General features: G+C 42.0%; 1 pseudogene; it reads left to right on the top strand.

Annotated features, from left to right (window-relative positions):
* Nucleotides 1-5561: 5561 nt before the first annotated feature.
* LOC128093835 (basic proline-rich protein-like) overlaps nucleotides 5562-6148 on the top strand; it is a 1349-nt pseudogene continuing 762 nt past the window's right edge.

Here is a 6148-nt window from a genome sequence, read left to right as displayed (position 1 = left end):
TTGATTTCAAGATTTTATAATTTGTGGAAATCAAGTCCTCAGTGAATAACAAAACCAATAAAATCCGAAATTCACCCCAATAAGTCCAAATCGTACTTGTTGCCCGCAAGCATTTGCACACTTCAAATTCAGTGCCAGCCCCGTATTAGGGGACAATTTGCTTCCCAGCATGTCAGCTTTTATTGGTTCAACACCTTTTTCCACCTCCCCCCTCGATTTTGGTTGGTGCCATGTCTGGCAGCTTTTCAACGTGGAGCGGGATCCACTTTGAACATTTTCCTCCTTGCCTGGGCTTAGCCAAATGGGATGAAGAGATCAGCATCTAGCATCTAGGAGCAGCGCAGCAGCCAGATTGGAATTCAATTTCATGAAAACTTGGAAAACTCATTTCAACCGGGGTGGAAGCCATGCCAGACAGAAAAATCGAACGGATTCGGACTCGACGTATCTTGGTGGTTTCTCTCTGGGAGACGCAGAATGAACCTTCAAGCAACCCCAACCACACGTGGTTGAACCACACCGTTGCACCTGTTTCCAGCTTGGCCGGTGGCTAACCAAACTCCGACAGTGGGTGGGGGAATTAGATGTCATGTAAGAAACTCGAAACTGCATTCGGGTTGAGGGGAGCATTGGCAGGGAAAAATGAATGGTGATCGAGCTCACTAGAAGGGTGAAAAGTATTTTTTTTAGTTATTATTTTGTAATTTTTTTTTAATTATCTGAAATTTTTTTTTTTGGATATTGGCTTTTTTTGAATGAAAATATTTTTAATTACAGGTAGAAAATTAAAACATCCTATTTCTTAAATCGGAGCTTAAACGGAATCCAGGTAGACCAAAAAAATAAAAAATAAAATAGGGCCAAAACGGCAAGGCTTTCATTATGGAGTACACGATTCGAGTGGTAGAAATTACAGTTCCCTCATTAGGAATACGGAAGTGATCCATGTCAATAGTTCAACATCAATTCAACGTGTTCGTGCTATCTAGCCGCAAATGCATTTTAGGTTAAAAAATACTTATGAACGCCATTTTGCGACTGATGATCGCGGAAATCTCGATTTGTGTTTAATCAAATTCAATTATTCAAAAGTTTAATAGAAAATAAAAAAAACATTTAAAAATTTAATTTGGAAAGAAAACAAAACAACAAATTTGAAAAATATATTTATAAAAATAAAATTCAAAACCATTTCAAAATTTTTTTTTTTTTTAAATTTCCAAAAAAGGAATAAAAAACTAAAAATTATTCTTTTAAATCATAAAATAATGATTTGAATGAATTTTTTTCTTTTTCAAATTCCTTACATTTTTAAGATTTCTGTAATTTTTCCCGGGCGCTCTAAAATTCTTTGTGTAAATATGGGTATTCGGCGCCGTTGCTCCGTGCCATACTTTCACACACTTAGGAGCCCAGGGCGGCGAAGTCCTTGTAGATAAAAAGGAAGACACTAGTGGTTGGTACTAGCAATGGTGGCCGACAGCTATAAAGTCAACTTCGTTTTCGTAATTTTTCAAATTATCGATATTTTGAAAAAAAAAAATGAACTTATAAATTTTGATCGTTAAAATTTGACGAATCGAAAGATGACGATCGAATACAATAACAACGATGATTTTTTGGAAAAAAAAAAATCGGTTAGGCGAATTTCGTCGATAGTTACGATTTTTTTGACCACCCTAATGACCAAACAAAAAATACGGGCCTAAATGTTTTGTCTAATCATGCTGTTTTGATGGGGATTAGCTGAATTTTAGTAGTAGTTTTTCCACTCCATTGTTAAACTGTTTACTATTTCTGTCTTTCTCGAATCATGAATGATCTATATTTCTTCGCCAAAAATAACAGTACTGAAAAGTTGAACTTTTCAGCACTCAAATAAATACACTGATATTTTTGGTGACAAAGATAGCCCGTTTCATGATTTGAAAACGATCGCAACGGAATTGCAAGAACTAAGATTCTTCCCTACAGACAACTAATATTGTCTTTGCGGACTAGACAACAGTTTTCTGAAATGTTGAAAAGGCTGAGGAAAAATATATCTTATAAATGTCACCAAATACAACCTGTTAAAGCTTGTCAAATCCCTAAATCTGCTGGTCCGATTTTCAAAGCAAAAAAAAAATTTGATGATTTTTCAGATTTTACATTAAATATGTCGAAAACTTGCAAATCAAATCTGACAACTCTAAAGCCCATAATCAGTATTTTCAAATCCTTTTTCGAAAGCTCCAAAACTTTGTCAAAGAACCTATATCAGACCCTACCTTTTTGGTTCAATTTTCACATTTCTGATCGTCAAAATAGTAATTGCACATTTTTTCAAGATTTATTTGATAGAATCGGTTCTCAGATGACCAGTGAACATAACTTTGCCAAAAGTTTGAAAAAAATACAAATGTAGAAATAACAAGCCATAGTTTCCGCATTTGCATGGAAAAAGTGTTTTAAAATGCAATGAACTGCTGTAACAGTTGTTTTGCAATCATTAGTTTTCAAAAAATGTATAATTTGACTAAAACTAAAATTTAGCGACATAAAAAACATTTTGCGATAATAAACGTCGAAAATTTTCAAAAATTCAAAGATTAAAAATTAACCCAAACATGCATAAAATGATTCTTAAAGCAGGGGAATGAATTTTAAATTGATTTCAACTGATTGCAAATAAATTATCATTGAAACTTTGAAGGTCTTCGAGAAAATATTTGTTTGCCCCCCTGATTTTTCGGAATCTGGTACGTTTCGCCGAAGGTCGTTTCGCCGAATGGGTCGTTTCGCCGAACGGACATTTCGCCGAATTAAAAAAAAACATACATAAACTGAATATGATAAACGCAAATAAAATTATCAAAAATTAAAGAAAAAAAGCGTAAAACATGATAAATAACATTTAAAAAAAACAGTTGCTGAAAAAAATTTAAATTTGTAAGGCCATCAGAGGGTTAAATAACAAAGAACATAGCATTGACATGGTGCCATAAAAAAAAAGAATCATGCTAAAATATGTTTAAAGTAGAGTTAAAAATATTAAAAAAAATAAGGCATTTTAAAAGCTCATAAAAAGTGACAGATTGTGCAGCATGCAAGGAAGTTGTTGTCTTGTTATTCCAAAATTGTCAATCTTAAGAACACAATCCTGCAACAATTCGATTGTAAAAATAGTCGGGACTAATCTATCGGCCTTTCGTCAAACAGTATAACTTGTGAAGTACTTAACAACAAATGAGGACAAAAAATTCAAAATTGGTTGGAAAAATGCTGAAATAAAAAATTTACAAAATTTATTGCAAACTTGTTAAACATCAAAGGGAGTCTACGAGATTTTTGTGAAAGGTTCCTTTTTTGGATCACTGAACCTTTCCTTACCAACTAAAATTTGCAAACCGAGAACCACAAAAAAACGGTACAACATGTGCAGCTCCACGTTACTTATTCAGTCTACACCAAACCGGCAGCAGTAGTGGAAGTAACCATTCTCTTTCTTAACAGACCTCCCCAGAACCCATTGAAGGGGTGGGGTGGCATTTTCTTCCCCAACCTTCGTCGAACTTACTTGTCTCAGCGCGGCCCCGCTTGACAGGGAACTTATTGGCTCTAAGATTGGGCTATCCATTTCTTACAGGGCTGCTCAAAGAACAAAAAGCTGACCCTGTTCGCTGAACAAGCGCTCAACACTTGGCGCAGTAAATTCTACCCTAGAGAGAGAGAGAGAGAGGAGGTCGAATTTACAAGTTACATTTGTCACGGTGAACAGATGCAGCTTTCTTTCTTTTTTAACAGTAGTGAAAAACTTTCAACTTGAAATGTGGTTTTCTCAGAAACACGACTTGTACTGGAGGCACTGATTAATGAGTTGTCCCTACAGTTAGACTTGCAACTAGAATTGTGGATTTCACTCATGAAACTGTTTTACAGTCGCAAGCCATAAAATCAGTCAGAAATCAATCTAACTAAGTTGTTTCCCTGAAGAAGAAGAAACGACTCACTTGCTCAAGTGTGTCAACCACCTAGGCTTCCAAGCACTTCATGCAACATTAGCTTCAGCCTAAACTAATCCACCAAGAAACCCTCCCACGCGAAGTAACCCTCGAATGCCCACTCACTAGTGTTCTGCGCGTTCTGCCGGTGATTGATGCCTAATTGAGCGTTTCGGGAGCGATTCTCCAGTGTGGTCTCTGGCACGGAACTAACGACCTCTCCGACCAACCAAAGCAGGCTGGAGGAAAGGAAAGTTCCTGCGCGCAAAAATCAGCTTCATTAACATTTTTATGGCCGCTTGCCACTGTGCCATAAAACGAAATTGTCCACCGCCACTCAGCACGCGCTCATAAATGGGACGGCGGGAGGTTCGCTGAATGTTTAGTAAGCCACTGAAGCTGGACGCGACAACAATGGTGGAATGCTTAATAGGGTTTAAGAAAGGACGTCTTGGTAGTTCTAACAATTGGTTATTTAGTTTTTGTTGATTCTGTGATATCTTCAGAAATTTATCTTAAAATTAATATGCTTCGAATTGGTTGATAATACTATCTTAACCTTAATTAACCTGGATAAATTAAATAAAACTTATTTCGACTTTCAAATATTTATTAAAACTCAGTTCTAGCCAACTATCTATTTGTGTTGATTGGCAATAAATCCGTGCTGCCAGAAGACGCCAACAGCAAATTCCTCAACGGAGCCCAAATTTCCAAGAAGGACGACTTTCCCGCAAAACCAGCTGGCTCAATCCACCCCGGCATTGGCCAAATGTTTTGCGTTTTGAGGTTTGGACCTTTTCGCCCCTGCCCGACGACGACGTGGCGTCTTTTCCCGTGACCGCATTAGAATAAGAGAAAAAGACTCGACAGGGGTCGGGAAGTGCAAAGTTTTCTAATTTCTTCCATATATTAAAAAGTCTCCCCGACGGCGGCCATGTCCCCTGGTGGCATCAGGACAGAACCCATACGCATCGTTCCACCTAGCTAGCTGATTTATGAAGGGACATTTGGGCGAAAATTGGGAATCTTGCTCGGTTTTCAAAGCGAATTAAAACTTTCGGGTCAAACACTTTGCGTGTTGATTCGGAAGGGACACCGGACGCGGCCTGTCTCTCAGGTGGCTGACCAGTGGCCGGTCCTAATTTTATCTGGGGCTGAATTACATTAGAAGGGGTGTCACCTGAGAAAATGTGTAGAAAATTGCTTTTGAATTAGGAAAAGAAGCATAAATATTCAATGATGAAGGAGAATAATTTCAGTATTACAAAAATCCAAACATTAACAAAAATACCAAAACCCATACAAACCACAAACAAACCCCAACACAAACACCAAAACAACCCACAACCCAAACCAACCCCCAACCCCCCAACAACACACACAACCAAACACACCAACCAACAAACCCCCAACCACAAACAAACACAAAAACAACAATACCCAACCCAAACCCAAAACCAAAAAAAAACCACACCACAAACACAAACCACACCAAACATACAAAACACCCAAACAACAACACAACCAAACACACAAACCCCACCACAACCCCACCCCCACCACCCCACCCCCCCACCCCCCAACCCACCCCACCCCACCCCCAACCCCCCACCCCCACCAACCCACACCCCCACCCCCCACCCACCCCCACCCCCCCACACCCCCCCCCCCCACCCCCACCCACCCCCCCCCACCACCCCCCACCACCCCCCCCCCACACCCCCCCCCACCCCCCCCCCACCCCCCCCACCCCCCCCACCACACCCCCCACACACCCCCCCCCACCCCCCCCCCCCCACCACCCCCCACACCCCCACCCCCCCCACCCCCCCCCCCCCCACCCCACCCCCCCCCCCCCACACCCCCCCCCCCCCCCACCACCCCCACACCCCCCCACCCCCACACCAACCCACCCCCCACCCCCCCCACCCCCACCCCCACACCCCCACCCCCCCACCCCCACCCCACCACCCACCCCCCACACCCCCACCCCCCACCCCCACCACCCACCCCCCCCACCCACACCCCCCCACCCACCCCCCACCACCCCCCCCCCCCACCCCACCCCCCCCACCCCCCACCCCGACCCCACCCCCACCCCCCCCCCCCACCCCCACCCACCCCCCCACCCCCCCCACCCCCCACCCCACCCCCCACACCCC

This window comes from Culex pipiens, chromosome 1 (assembly GCF_016801865.2).
Source record: "Culex pipiens pallens isolate TS chromosome 1, TS_CPP_V2, whole genome shotgun sequence".
Taxonomy (NCBI): Eukaryota; Metazoa; Arthropoda; class Insecta; order Diptera; family Culicidae; genus Culex; species Culex pipiens.
The sequence above is the reverse complement of the archived record's forward strand: the minus strand, read 5'-3'. Positions and strand labels throughout refer to the sequence as shown.